The sequence below is a fragment of the Camelina sativa genome, chromosome 4 (assembly GCF_030686135.1).
Source record: "Camelina sativa cultivar CO46 ecotype springtype chromosome 4, ASM3068613v1".
Classification (NCBI taxonomy): domain Eukaryota; kingdom Viridiplantae; phylum Streptophyta; class Magnoliopsida; order Brassicales; family Brassicaceae; genus Camelina; species Camelina sativa.
The window spans coordinates 15,104,915-15,120,910 of NC_141883.1; the positions used below are offsets into that span (position 1 = coordinate 15,104,915).

Sequence of the window (15,996 nt, forward strand, 5' to 3'; positions counted from 1 at the left end):
TATGAAGTGTGACTTCGGTTTTTGAGGATATGAAGTATGACTTCGGCTTATACTGTATGTGCGAGGTAACGCAAAAAGTTCTATGAAAAACTTTAATTTTACTTTATGCTGATAGCTGGACCCGAAGTGGGCTGCCTACGTCCCCTTTCGGGATCAAGCCAATCGTAGTTCGATACAATATTCAATACCGAACTAATTATAAAAACGTTTAAGGTGTAACGAATTCCAGGACCTCGGCACGGCATTCCCACTTAAATCTTCCAGACGATAGACGCCATTTCGGACTTCGTAGGTAATCTTATACGGACCTTCCCAATTTATCCCCAGTTTTCCTGCGTTGTTCTCTTCAGTGTTTTCATGGACTTTCCGAAGAACTAGATCGCCGACTGCCAAGGATCTGCTTCGGATTTTGGAGTTATAGTTGCGGGCAACCGCGTTCTGATAGTTCTGAATCCGAACTGAGGCTCGATCCCGACGCTCATTGATGGTATCAAGGGTGTCTTGTAGAAATTCCTCATTTTCCGCAGCACGGAGTGGGTTTAGTGAGGTACGGACTCCAAGTACTTCTATGTCAGCCGGGACCACAGCATCGACTCCGTACACCAAGGAAAAAGGTGTTTCATTAGTAGCCCGGCGAGGTGTTGTTCGGATCGCCTAGAGAACGTCTTGCAGCTCGTCCGGCCAGCGCCCTTTACGAGAATCGATCCGTTTCTTCAAGTTGGCTAGTATGACTTTGTTCATTGCCTCGGCTTGTCCATTACCTTGTGGGTAACAAGGAGTTGACTTATGAGTCGAATTTTCCACTTCGCACAGAAGCCCTCGAACTGCGAGGAGATGAACTGCGGACCATTGTCTGTGACGATCTCATGAGGAACGCCGTAACGATATATTATGCTTTTCAGCACGAACTGTTCTACCTCTTCGCTTGTTACTTTCGCATAGGCCGCTGCCTCTACCCACTTGGAGAAATAGTCGGTAAGAGCTAAAACGTACTGCACTCCTCCCGGTCCTCGATGCAAAGGGCCAATGATATCCATGGACCACCTCATGAACGAGTAGAGCGCGGACACCGAAGATAACAGTTCGGAAGGTTGATGTATCGACGGAGCGTGCTTTTGACACTTCTCGCAAGTTCGAGAATATTCTTCACAGTCAGACACCATGGTAGGCCAGAAATACCCCTGTCTTTTGATTTTGTAGGCCAGAGTTCATCCTCCGGAGTGATTTCCGTTGGGGCCATCATGAACAGCTCGCATTAATGCCATGGGTTCCTCTCCAGCTACACATGTAAGATATGGACCAGATACTCTCTGACGTAGGAGAATTCTGCCATAGATGCAATACCGTGCGCAAACGATTTTGAGTTTCCTGGCCGCCCACTTGTCAGCTGGGAGCTCTCCGTTTTCCAGATAAGCCCAGATCAGGCTGCGCCAATCTTCTGCCCCCCCCCAATCGTTGGTGTTCGTATTGCTTGATGGAGTACCCGATTGATCGACGGCCGGTGAGCTGGAGCTTTCCGGACCTTGGTCTGAGTTCGGTTCGATTAGAGGTGGATGATTGGTTTCTGGAACGGGAGTGATGGGAGCTGACTCCACTTGTGGTGAGGAGTCTGTCAGTGTCCTGCGAACTACCTCTTCGACGGCCAAATTTTTCTTCATCGCTCGTGTTATGACATTGGAACTCTTTAATTTTATGCTCGGAAATTCGATGACTTCGACTGGGATAATCCTTGTCATTGTCGGGTCCGAAGTCGACGCTAGAGCCGCCAAAGCATCTGCAGCGGAGTAAGCCTCCATATAGCCATCCTTCCTCTCGTACTCCCCCAGAAATTGATTGGTAACCAGCTGGGAATCACAAAAAGCTCAGAGCTTCCGGACGCCGATCCCTACTGCGAGGCGTAAGCCACGAGGAAAGATTCGTATTCGGCCTCATTATTTAATGCACTAAACGCCAAACGAAATGACTGTTCAATCACTTCACCGGTAGGAGAAGTGAGGCGAACTCCAATCCCTGCACCCGATTTAGAAGATGCTCCATCCACGTATAAACTCCATGGGATCTCGACACCGTCGCTATCCGAACTAGCTAGTGGGAGTTCTATCAGGAAATCTGCCAGCACTTGTGCTTTAGCACAAGTTCGAGTTCGGAACTCGATGTCATATTCACTAAGCTCGACGGACCACTTAGCTAACCTCCCAGACTAGCTCGGGCTATGTAACACCGTCCGAAGTGGTTGCGTCGTTAAAATTATGATTGTATGAGATTGAAAGTAAGGCCGCAGTTTTCTCGCCAAAGTCACTACCGCTAGAGCCAGTTTCTCCATCATAGGATACCTGGATTCCGCCCATGTGAATGACTTACTGACATAGAAAATTGGTCGCTGCTCCCCCCTTTCTTCACCTAACTCTGGTTTAGCCAAGACCGGGGGTTCGGACAGGTATGCTTTTAACTAAGCGAACGCCTCTTCGCACTTCGCATCCCATAAAAAAATTTTCCCTCCTTTTCTCAATAGTTGGTAAAATGGGAGGCATTTATCTGTAGAGCGGGAGATAAAACGATTGAGAGCTGCAATTCGCCCGTTAAGACGCTGCACTTCGCGTAATGTCTTAGGAGAACTCATGGATATGAAGGCATTAATTTGCCTCAGGTTCGCTTCAATTCCTCGCTCCGTAACGATGTACCCTAAAAACTCCCCCGATGGGACTGCAAAGGTGCACTTTGTGGGGTTAAGCTTCATCCCGAACTGGTTCAGGATATCGAAGCAAACTTTTAAATCCGAAAGGTGCGAGCTGGCTTCCATGGATTTCACCAGCATGTCATCGATGTAGACTTCCATAGTTATCCCGAGCTGATGCTCGAACATCCTGTTCACTAGTCGTTGGTAAGTTGCTCCGGCGTTTTTTAATCCAAAGTGCATCACCTTGTAACAGTAGGTCCCTCGATCTGTAATGAATGCGGTTTTTTCTTGGTCGTCCGGGTTCATAAGGATTTGGTTGTGATGTTCATATATTTTACCTTGTTTTCCCTTAGTTTATTCACAACTTTTGCATCTTTTGCTATCCATTTAGGCCATTATTGTGTAGCTTTAGGACTAATCATGCATTAGAGTATAGTTGCATTGCATTTGCATCTTTTCATGCATAAACAGGTGATTTTGGAGCTTAAGGAGCATGGAAGCAATGCTGAGGAGAAGTGAAGCAATCATGAGGAGAAAACAAGAGAGTTAAGGCTGAAGAATCAAGGTCCAGAGTCCAACTCGACCGAACACTCGACCAGACACTCGACCGTGTGCTGAGAAGGACTCGACCGAGTGGAGAATGCACGAGAGAAGCCAGCTCGACCAGCCACTCGATTGAGCACTGGTCGAGTTGACCGAGCCGTTGACTGCTTTGACTTTTTGTATTTTTAGGGCTTCCACCTCATCTCCTATATAAGGCCCTTGTACCTGCAGCCACCAAGCAAACCAGCTTTTTAGAGAGTCTAAAACCTAGTTTTTACCTTTTTTAGATTTATTCTTTTTGCACTTTTTTTTATTTTTAGATTTTGTACTTGTTTAAGAAAGAAAGACTAGATTCTTATATTTTGTTGGTTGCATAACTTTCAAGATATTAAGATTTCGAGTTTCATTTCTTCATCAATATTGTAGATCTTTGTTTCATCTTTCTAATAATGCAAGTTTCAATATTTTCTGGGTTTTTGACTTATTTCACCATGTGTTCTTGTGAGTAGTTTGCTTAGGACCTTGAGGATGGGTTAGGCTGGGTTGATCTTGTGGTTTATTTGATTTGTTCAAGCTTGATTATTGTAGATCTTTTCTAGGCTAGATGTTCTTAATGCTGATCCTATATCTGAGAAGGTAGGGTTTGATTTCAAGCATCTTAGCATCACACCAATGTTTAAGGAGCATAGATAAGGCTAGATCTAGAGCTTACCATTAGGCTTGCTAATAGATTAGAGGTCTTGTTTGGTTTGAGATGTATTGCTTAATGCCTGCTTGTGTAGATTCTTTACTTTGTGAGAACAAGTCTAGAAATGCATAGGTTTGATTGTTTCTTGCCATGAGAGTGGATTAAACATGTCTTAGAATAGTATGTCTAGAGATTAGCTCAAAGTTTGCTTGAGATTTGTTGACCAAGTTAGATAACCACAATGATTAGTTCAGCCCATGAATCCCTCCTCAAGGCCTTCTTTGTTTATTAATATCTTAGTTTAAATATCATTGCTTGCTTGTTGTTTGATTCGTTTTTGCATTGCTCTGTTTTTATTGTGTTGCTCTGTTTTCACGTTTAGTCTAGCTCGACCCTGTACTCGACCTACACTCGGTCGAGTGCTTGCTCGAGTTCGTCCCCAGAACTTGTGTTTATGATTTGTGATTGTCCTGTTTAATTCCTGTTTTATTTCTGTTGCATTCATTTAGCTTTCTGTTCATTACTTGTCTTGCATTAGTTCTTCATCAACATAGTTTCTATTTATGTTCTTAATATTATAATCATTTTGTTTCATTTGCATTTAGTTCTTAGTTCTTGTAGTTTGCTTTCTACACTTTGCATTTTCATTATAGGATTGTTAGTGACAAACAACCTTTACATCTAGCTTGACTTAGACTCATATGCACATCTTGATTGTTCACAAACACTCAGATTGGATTGACACCTCTTATACTACAATTGCATAAGGGGAATTGAAACACCCTGACATCCATTCATTCATAAGTCATCATTCCATACATCATTCATTCACCACCCACAAAAATAGTCAGTTTCAATTTGGCGCCGTTGCCCATTTGAGTGTGTTTTTGTGACAATTAGGATCAAAAGAAGTCTAAGATTAAGTTCGTTTATCCACTTGTTCACTACTGATCTCGTTTCTTCTACTGCTTGTCTGTGATTGAGTTTCAGGTACCAGCTCGACCACCAACTCGACCACCACTCGACCGAGCTGTGATCGAGCACTTGATCGAGCCAGAAGCCGGATCCAAATAGCCATTACTTCCCAGTTGACTCGACCACCCACTCGAGCCTGCGCTCGACCGAGTACCTGTTCGAGTCAGTAATGATGTACCACAACAGTATGTTCAATTACATACCCATGCAACATCAACCAGTATACCAGGCTGAATTGTATCGCTCTCCATGGTTCCAGACCTCACAAGCTCAAGAACCTGACTTAAGAGCTATGATGCACTAAGCAGATTGAGGAAGCAAGGCAGTTTGCTGAGCTGCACCAAACGTTGAATTCTTATTCTATTGGACTGAATAACCAGTTGGAGAGACTGCGCTCTACAATCACGAACATGGAGAGTTGCATGACTTCTACTTCCTCTCCTACACCAAACCAACTTCAACACCCAAGGGAATGCACTGCCAAGGCCATTCATCTCAATGAGGCAGTTGTCACTGAGGACAGTGAAGTTAAAAATGGGGAGGATTGGTCATTTCTTGAAGCTCAAAGTGAAGATTGTGCAAAACAAGCTGAAGTTGACAAAGAACTCGACCCCCCACTCGAACACACACACGATCGAGTGACTGATCGAGTTTCCAGTCGAGTTGATGTCCCAGAAGCTGTTAAGCCTGCTAAGTACATTCCTCCTGCTTATAAACTACCTCTACCATTCCCAGGACGTTTCAAAGCACAAAAGCTGAAAGAACTCAGAGAAATTATTAAGAAAAGGGAAAAGTTGGCTTTGCAACAAGAGAAGGAGTTAGCTTTACAACAAGGGGAAGTCATTGAGAAGGAAGAAGTCATGGCTTTGAAGGAAGAGGTTGTGATTGAAAAGAAGGAAGTGAGGGCCATTCAACAGGAGGTTGTCATTGAAGAGAAGGAAGAGGAGAGAGGACCAGCTTTGGAACAATATGCCCCATATCCTCTCTACAAAGGCATGTTACTTGACATATCCAAGCAGAAAGCTCAGAATCAAAACAGGAGAGATCAAGAAGAGATTGGGAAAGCTATTGTACCAACAAAAGTTGAAGATCCAGGTCCATTCAATCTACCTTGCTCCATCATCTACCTTCACTTCAACAAATGCTTGTGTGATCTTGGAGCATCTGTTAGTGTCATGCCCTACTCTATAGCAGAAAAGCTTGGACACACTGAATTCAAGCCAAGCAATCTCTACATAAGTCTAGCTGATGGTTCACACAAAGATGTATTTGGTAAATTGGAGAGCCTCCTAGTCAAGATAGGCAAGGCAAGAATTCCCACTGATTTCATCATAATAAAGATGGATAAGGAGGTAGAGGATCCAATCTTGCTTGGGAGACCATTCCTTGCCACAGCAGGAGCAATCATTGATGTTAAGAGGGGCTGATAAGGTTGAACATATCTGAAGGTTTGACCATGAACTTTGATATTACAAATCCATCTAACCTACCAACCATTGGAGGTCAACCATTTAAGATTGAAGATAAGGATGATTTTGGGGTTTTGAGAGAAGAAGAGACTTCAACAGCTAAGGTCACATCTCATGAGGAATCAGTTCAACATCTTAAGGGTTCAGTTCAAGAGCTGACTGATCTGGTGAAGGATCTTCAAGTTAAGCTCAACAAGAGGTCTTTGAAGAAGGCAAGACCAAGACTCAAGTTTAAGAAGAAGCAAAGCTCAAATGTTAAGGAAGTAGTGATCAAGAAGGAACACCAAGGTTACCAAGTAGAACCAGGGGGATTTCATCACCTCCTTGGTATCTAAACAAAGCCTAAGAAGGCAATCAAAAGTCAAGCTTAGTGACTCTAAACAAGCTCACTAGGGAGGAAGTCCCTAAGGTATCCATGTACATATTGTTTAAGGTTTTTGGTATATTGATTTTTGTTTTGGTATTTTCATGATCAGGGAAGCAAGGGAGACCAGATAGAAGAGGAAAAGAAGACTCAGCGTCCAGCTCGACCCCCCCACTCGGACATGCACTCGACCGAGTCACGGTCGATCGCTGTCGTCGAGCTGCCCCAATCTCCATCTCCAAGTCACCAGCAAGACCCCAACTACTCCTATGACAGCACGCAAGAGGATTTGGACAACTACTTACCTAAGGTACCACTATCACCTTCACTTGTAAATATCATTGCATTTCATATTGTGTTTTGTGATTTGTTTTTAATCTTGCATCCTCAATCAAATTTCTTTCACACAGAGGACTGTGTGATTTAAGTTTGGGGGAGGGTTTGAGATAGCATTTGACATTGTGTTTTGTGATTCTTATTTCAAATTTTTAGCATCATCATGTTAGTATTTGCATATCATCTAAGGCATAGAAAAACCCTAAAAATTTGAAAATTTTTGAAAAAAATCTTTATTAAAAAAAAAAGAGTGTTCATGTAGTTTGCATTGCATATTAGGATCTTGTTTAGCATGTTTCATGTAGGATTGTATAGTATTTGCATTAGGGATCTATGATGATTATTCCCTTGTTAGCTTGTTTATTCACTAGACTAGGATCAATGCCCAAGTTAATAGTACTTTGATGCTAGTTGAGTGGTTAGAAGCATAAGATTGAACCAAGCCTTGAATTCCTACATTGCATTTGGTCTAAATTGAAGCATGTTGAGATTTGAAACCATTTCCTATTTATAAGAACCTAATATTGACTTTCAATTATCAATGCGTGCATTGCTTTAAACTCATGGATACCATATACATATTTGGATCATCTTCTTCCTTTTTACCACTCTTGTTGATCCAAGTAGCTGATTTCCTCATTAAGAATCAGTTCCCCTACCCCTAAACCAAACCTTCTTTCAAGCCATGTTTATTCTTGTGTGTGTGAGGCCTATTTTTGGGATTGAGCTTGGTAGAAAGTGTTAGGTTTGAACTGACAAGAGTAAAGCCTTGTGTAGTTCTAGTTTGCATTTTTCAAACTAGATAGGACTAGGTGGTTCACTTGTTGGGTTTGGGACTTGGCTGTTATGAAAAGAAAAGAGGAAAAAGAGAAAGAAAAGAGGGTAGAGTCTTTAAGAGGAGAATGTGTTTAAGTAAAAGTCTAGTGAAAGGATGGGAAGTAAAAAATGTTGAGAATGGTTCTAATTAAAGAAAAGAAAAGAAAGAAAAAGAAAGTCTAGCAAAGTTCTTATATATCTTAAGAATAAGAAGAAAAGAGAACCATAGCAAATAAGTAAGAATCCCCCATCCCACTAGAAAGATCAAATAACAAACATCTCCTAAGACTTGAAAACCAAAAGAGAAAAGGGTGAAAAAGAAAAGAAGAAGTTAAAGGGTAGAACTAGGATCATTTGGGTTTAGATTGCTAGGATAAAACACTTTGGGAGCCTTTGGGTAGACAAGGTTTTATTCTTGTATGTGTCTAGGTGTTCTTACCTTTAGCATTCTTCTAAAGCTCAATCCATTTTCATGAGAGAACCTTGGTATTGATAAGCCCTACTCTAAAAAGAGACCACCATTGTCTCAAAGCCTTTATTTCCAAGCCAAATGAGTTTAAGCATTGCATAGAATTGATTCATGTTCTTGATTAATGAATGTTAAAGGAAATGGTTGATTTGAATGCATGTGGATGTCTAAGGCTCAAATCAATAAAGGTTGTGATATGCTTGTCTAAAGTCTTTAAGTATAGCTCATTCAACTTGCATTATAGTACTAGTAACTTGGACATTGATTCTAGATAGTCTATTTGCAAGCTTTAGGAGCTGAGATCCTACTTTCAAACCTCACCTACCTTCTTTTGTCTTGATTATTTGCTTGAGGGCAAGCAAAGACTAAGTTTGGGAGTGTTGATGTTCATATATTTTACCTTGTTTTCCCTTCGTTTATTCACAACTTTTGCATCTTTTGCTATCCATTTAGGCCATTATTGTGTAGCTTTAGGACTAATCATGCATTAGAGTATAGTTGCATTGCATTTGCATCTTTTCATGCATAAACAGGTGATTTTGGAGCTTAAGGAGCATGGAAGCAATGCTGAGGAGAAGTGAAGCAATCATGAGGAGAAAACAAGAGAGTTAAGGCTGAAGAATCAAGGTCCGGAGTCCAACTAGACCGCACACTCGACCAGACACTCGACCGTGTGCTGAGAAGGACTCGACCGAGTGGAGAATGCACGAGAGAAGCCAGCTCGACCAGCCACTCGACCGAGCACTGGTCGAGTTGACCGAGCCGTTGACTGCTTTGACTTTTTGTATTTTTAGGGCTTCCACCTCATCTCCTAGATAAGGCCCTTGTACCTGCAGCCACCAAGCAAACCAGCTTTTTAGAGAGTCTAAAACCTAGTTTTTACCTTTTTTTAGATTTATTCTTTTTGCACTTTCTTTTATTTTTAGATTTTGTACTTGTTTAAGAAAGAAAGACTAGATTTTTGTATTTTGTTGGTTTCATAACTTTCAAGATATTAAGATTTCGAGTTTCATTTCTTCATCAATATTGTAGATCTCTGTTTCATCTTTCTAATAATGCAAGTTTCAATATTTTCTGGGTTTTTGACTTATTTCACCATGTGTTCTTGTGAGTAGTTTGCTTAGGACCTTGAGGATTGGTTAGGCTGGGTTGATCTTGTGGTTTATTTGATTTGGTCAAGCTTGATTGTTGTAGATCTCTTCTAGGCTAGATGTTCTTAATGCTGATCCTATATCTGAGAAGGTAGGGTTTGATTTCAAGCATCTTAGCATCACACCAATGTTTAAGGAGCATAGATAAGGCTAGATCTAGAGCTTACCATTAGGCTTGCTAAGAGATTAGAGGTCTTGTTTGGTTTGAGATGTATTGCTTAATGCCTGCTTGTGTAGATTCTTTACTTTGTGAGAACAAGTCTAGAAATGCATAGGTTTGATTGTTTCTTGCCATGAGAGTGGATTAAACATGTCTTAGAATAGTATGTCTAGAGATTAGCTCAAAGTTTGCTTGAGATTTGTTGACCAAGTTAGATAATCACAATGATTAGTTCAGCCCATGAATCCCTCCTCAAGGCCTTCTTTGTTTATTAATATCTTAGTCTAAATATCATTGCTTGCTTGTTGTTTGATTCGTTTTTGCATTGCTCTGTTTTTATTGTGTTGCTCTGTTTTCACGTTTAGTCTAGCTCGACCCTGTACTCGACCTACACTCGGTCGAGTGCTTGCTCGAGTTCGTCCCCAGAACTTGTGTTTATGATTTGTGATTGTCCTGTTTAATTCCTGTTTTATTTCTGTTGCATTCATTTAGCTTTCTGTTCATTACTTGTCTTGCATTAGTTCTTCATCAACATAGTTTCTATTTCTGTTCTTGCTATTATAATCATTTTGTTTCATTTGCATTTAGTTCTTAGTTCTTGTAGTTTGCTTTCTGCACTTTGCATTTTCATTATAGGATTGTTAGTGACAAACAACCTTTACATCTGGCTTGACTTAGACTCATATGCACATCATGATTGTTCACAAACACTCAGATTGGATTGACACCTCTTATACTACAATTGCATAAGGGGAATTGAAACACCCTGACATCCATTCATTCAAAAGTCATCATTCCATACATCATTCATTCACCACCCACAAAAATAGTCAGTTTCAGGTTGTAACCAGAAAAAGCATCCATGAAGGACATCAGTACATGGCCCGAAGTGGACTCGACTAGCCTGACGATATGCGGAAGTGGGAAGCTATCCTTAGGACATGCTTTATTCAGGTCGGTAAAATCGACGCAAACTCGCGACTTCCCGTTCTTCTTCTTTACCACTACAGTATTGGCAAGCCACTCAGGGTACTTCACTTCGCGTATTTGCCCTCCACTTAGTAAGCGGTCTACCTCTTTGTTAACAATTTCAGCTTGTTCCGGGCCCAGTTTCCTTCGTTTCTGCTTTACTGGTCTGAACGTCGGATCAACATTTAGCTCATGTGAGATTACCGTCGGACTGATCCCGGGCATTTCGTCTACTGGCCACGCAAAGGTAGTCATATTTTCTCTCAAAAAAGAAATCAACTTGGTCCGTAGTTTGATACTCAACCCAGCTCCGATCTTGATCTCCTGATCTGGAAACTTGTCATTAATAAATATCGACTCGGTGAGGTCGCCTTGGAGTTGCCTCCGGACCGGGTTCTTCGGGACCTCAAGCTGTGGTTGCTATTGGACTAGGAGCTTATGGCTCGCGAGATAGCAGCTCCTCGCCGTCCTTTGACTTCCTAAAATCTCTCGAACTCCTTGCGGAGTTGGGAACTTGACACACTGATGGTATGTTGAAGCCACTGCCTTCATCTGGTAAAGCCAAGGTGTTCCCATAATAGCATTATAGGCCGTAGGTCGGTCAAAAACTGTAAACTCTACCATTCTTACTACTCCTTGAGTGGAGACCGATAGTGTTATTGTTCCTAAGGACATTGAAGTCTCACTCGTAAATGAGACCAAGGGTGAAGGTGGTCCCGAGACATGCTCTCTTCCAATACCCATTCTAGTAAGCGTTTTGAGGAATATCAGATCCACCGAACTCCCAGTATCGACTAAGATTCGGCACACTTCATGGTTGGCAACATCGAAAGATATGACTAACGCGTCGTCATGCGGAGTGTCTAGCTCCTCGGTTTCTTTTTCTGAAAAAGTGACTTCGGGTAAATCACTCGTAGTGATTTTAATTCGCTTAGGCTGCGGGCTGCGAGCTTCCGTTGGTGGTCTTTTATTGTTGTGATGGAGTTCCGGAAGAGGCGTGAATCTCCCATTATGACGTCTATCCTTTTCTTGGGAGTTGAACCTTCCTCGGATTGCTTAAGTTTCTTTGGTGGTGGAGTATCTTCTTCGACCTTGGAAGCTGATTGTGGGTCAAGCTCGGAGATAGTCACGCTTGGCATCTCGCCTAACACAAATTTCTCTGCGAGGAGATGCATCAATTTTTTGCAATCCCGGGTGGAATGACCATTTGTCTTGTGAAGCTCGCAGTACGTGTTCTCATCTTGAACCCACTTGTTACTTGGGAGTACCGCGCTCTTGGAGTGTGGAGAAAACGGAGGCTTGGACAGTGAATTCTTTGGAGATCCCTTTTGCGGAGATTGGTTCACGGCAAATGTGCCTGCTCTAGACTTCGAGGTTGAAGGCGGAGTCTTTTTGATTGGGACTTCGAACTTGGGCTTGGTTATGACTTGGAGCTTTTGAATTGCTGCGGCTTTCTCTTCTTCTGCAACTATCCAGTTCGAAGCTCGATGGAGGGCGTCCTGGATGGTTGCGAACTGGTTTACAGTTAGCTCTTCGCGAAAACGGGACTCATGCCAGAGACCATTCTTTAGTGCTGCCAGGGCAGTTTTATCCGAGAGCCCCGGGATTTGGACCTGTATTTCCTTGAACTTAGTAATATACGACCGGAGTGACTCTCCAGCGACTTGACTTAGATTCCACATTTTGGCGTCTGTTACCGCCGGTTCGATCAGACTAGAGTATTGCTTGACGAACGAGGTGGACAACTCAGTGAAATTGTTATTGGATCCAGCCGCAAAGGATGCAAACCAAAGCAGGGCCGGTCCACAAAACGTTTGAACGAACAACTTACAGTATCCGACGTCCGTTTCGTGAGGCTCGAGGTCCACGCGGCTGACAGTCAGTAAGAAGGTCTTCAGATGAGTCGCCGGGTCTCCTTTCCCTTCGTAGCTTGTGAACTTTATTTTCCCGGTATCCTTGATGCGAACTCGAGCTATGTGACTTGAGAACGGAGTTTGCTTTGATTCCTCAATTACTCGGGAAATATCAGGTGCTGAAGTAGTCGCATTGTGCACCATAGACCGCATATCCCGGATTTCGCTCCGCATAAGGTGGATCTCGGGGTTGGTGGCATGACCAGGAGTCAGAATATTTCCGTCCACAGGGGGAGGAAAACGAACCTGGACCTCGGAAGATCCGGCGACGTCGTGCTGAACTGGAGTGTGGCTATCGCCAACCAACGGTGGTGGTGCTTGAGTACTTAGTTGGGGTGGGAAAGTGTTTCCCGGAGTGGCGGTTGCTGCTGCCGGCTGCGAGGTGAAAGGTGGAACGATGCCGGTGAAATCCAAAGCACGCCTGCAAGGGTTTGGATCGAAGAACAAGAGGTCGAACCGATCGGCATATGCGCGGTGAGAGGTTGAAAGATCGGTTATCGACGTAGTGACTGCCTCCAAGCGGGTGGAGACCTGCCCTTCCAGGGTGTCAAAACGCTCGGCAAGAGCAGCGGATGCTGCTTGCTGGCGATCACACTTCTCAGTCAAATCCTGCAAGAGTTTCTGAATGGTTTCTAAAGTTACATGGTTGGAAGAGTCAGTAGCCATAGCAGCGTTTGTACGAAGCGGATTCGGGTAGGAAATCGGAACAAGCAAGAGTATAGGTGATAATACCCCCCTCTCTCTAGCGCCAAATGTGAGAACTAAGGTTTTCACCTGAGTTCCAATACCCATTCTAGTAAGCGTTTTGAGGAATATCAGATCCACCGAACTCCCAATATCGACTAAGATTCGGCACAGTTCATGGTTGGCAACATCGAAAAATATGACTAACGCGTCGTCATGCGGAGTGTCTAGCTCCTCGGTTTCTTTTTCTGAAAAAGTGACTTCGGGTAAATCACTCGTAGTGATTTTAATTCGCTTAGGCTGCGGGCTGCGAGCTTCCGTTGGTGGTGTTTTATTGTTGTGATGGAGTTCCGGAAGAGGCGTGAATCTCCCATTATGACGTCTATCCTTTTCTTGGGAGTTGAACCTTCCTCGGATTGCTTAAGTTTCTTTGGTGGTGGAGTATCTTCTTCGACCTCGGAAGCTGATTGTGGGTCAAGCTCGGAGATAGTCACGCTTGGCATCTCGCCTGACACAAATTTCTCTGCGAGGAGATGCATCAATTTTTTGCAATCCCGGGTGGAATGACCATTTGTCTTGTGAAGCTCGCAGTACGCATTCTCATCTTGAACCCACTTGTTACTTGGGAGTACCCCGCTCTTGGAGTGTGGAGAAAACGGAGGCTTGGACAGTGAATTCTTTGGAGATCCCTTTTGCGGAGATTGGTTCACGGCAAATGTGCCTGCTCTAGACTTCGAGGTTGAAGGCGGAGTCTTTTTGATTGGGACTTCGAACTTGGGCTTGGTTATGACTTTGAGCTTTTGAATTGCTGCGGCTTTCTCTTCTTCTGCAACTATCCAGTTCGAAGCTCGATGGAGGGCGTCCTGGATGGTTGCGAACTGGTTTACAGTTAGCTCTTCGCGAAAACGGGACTCATGCCAGAGACCATTCTTTAGTGCTGCCAGGGCAGTTTTATCCGAGAGCCCCGGGATTTGGACCTGTATTTCCTTGAACTTAGTAATATACGACCGGAGTGACTCTCCAGCGACTTGACTTAGATTCCACATTTTGGCGTCTGTTACCGCCGGTTCGATCAGACTAGAGTATTGCTTGACGAACGAGGTGGACAACTCAGTGAAATTGTTATTGGATCCAGCCGCCAAGGATGCAAACCAAAGCAGGGCCGGTCCACAAAACGTTTGAACGAACAACTTACAGTATCCGACGTCCGTTTCGTGAGGCTCGAGGTACACGCGGCTGACAGTCAGTAAGAAGGTCTTCAGTTGAGTCGCCGAGTCTCCTTTCCCTTCGTAGCTTGTGAACTTTATTTTCCCGGTATCCTTGATGCGAACTCGAGCTATGTGACTTGAGAAAGGAGTTTGCTTTGATTCCTCAATTACTCGGGAAATATCAGGTGCTGAAGTAGTCGCATTGTGCACCATAGACCGCATATCCCGGATTTCGCTCCGCATAAGGTGGATCTCGGGGTTGGTGGCATGACCAGGAGTCAGAATATTTCCGTCCACAGGGGGAGGAAAACGAACCTGGACCTCGGAAGATCCGGCGACGTCGTGCTGAACTGGAGTGTGGCTATCGCCAACCAACGGTGGTGGTGCTTGAGTACTTAGTTGGGGTGGGAAAGTGTTTCCCGGAGTGGCGGTTGCTGCTGCCGGCTGCAAGGTGAAAGGTGGAACGACGCCGGTGAAATCCAAAGCACGCCTGCGAGGGTTTGGATCGAAGGACAAGAGGTCGAACCGATCGGCATATGCGCGGTGAGAGGTTGAAAGATCGGTTATCGACGTAGTGACTTCCTCCAAGCGGGTGGAGACCTGCCCTTCCAGGGTGTCGAAACGCTCGGCAAGAGCAGCGGATGCTGCTTGCTGGCGATCACATTCTCAGTCAAATCCTGCAAGAGTTTCTGAATGGTTTCTAAAGTTACATGGTTGGAAGAGTCAGTAGCCATAGCAGCGTTTGTACGAAGCGGATTCGGGTAGGAAATCGGAACAAGCAAGAGTATAGGTGATAATACCCCCCTCTCTCTAGCGCCAAATGTGAGAACTGAGGTTTTCACCTGAGTTCCGAAGTGAATTAAGTCCGTTTGTTTCATTGTTTATCACCGTTCTAGTTCCGAGCATAGTAAAAGAGTAAATAGCTATTTGCAAAGTGAAAGTGAGGAATTATTGCCAAGTGAAAGTTTTTTCGACCCCCTTCTACATCCCCACCCTCTCTTATTTATAGTCTAATTACAATTAAAGTCTAATCAATTTACTCCGCAAATCCCGTGCTCTCATTAATTCGATTTATTGCTTGATTTTTGAACAATCTCCGAACTCCGAGATGCTTTGCCCGACCGTTATTCTTTTACTTCGGTGTTCCGCATCTCAGCCGAGCGGATGGTTTCATTTCGTCCTGGCCCATCTTATTTGTCCGTCTTAGGCCCATTCTCAACGTCTGTCCAAGGCCCAAGCCCATGATCCGAAGTGACGGATCACGGTACCAACAGTGGCGGGCTGTTTAGCCAGAGTTGCCTGTTTAGGCGGTCCTGCAGGACGAGTGGTCTTTGTGACGGTCCTTCGGGACGAGTGGTCTTTGTGACGGTCCTTCGGGACAAGTGGTCTTTGTGACGGTTCTTTGGAACGAGTGGCCTTCGTGGCGGTCCTGTTTAGGACATTTGTTTGGCTTTGGTGGTGGTCCTGTTTAGGACATTTGTTTGGCCTTGGTGGCGGTCCTGTTTAGGACATTTGTTTGGCCTTTATGGCGGCCCGTGGGGCAGTGAGATGATCCCTGTGTGGTCATGAGGTAT

General features: G+C 43.9%; 1 pseudogene; it reads right to left on the reverse strand.

The window, feature by feature from the left end:
• Positions 1–192: 192 nt before the first annotated feature.
• LOC147945746 (uncharacterized) lies at positions 193–15,300 on the reverse strand (annotated as a pseudogene).
• Between the last annotated feature and the right edge of the window lie 696 nt (positions 15,301–15,996).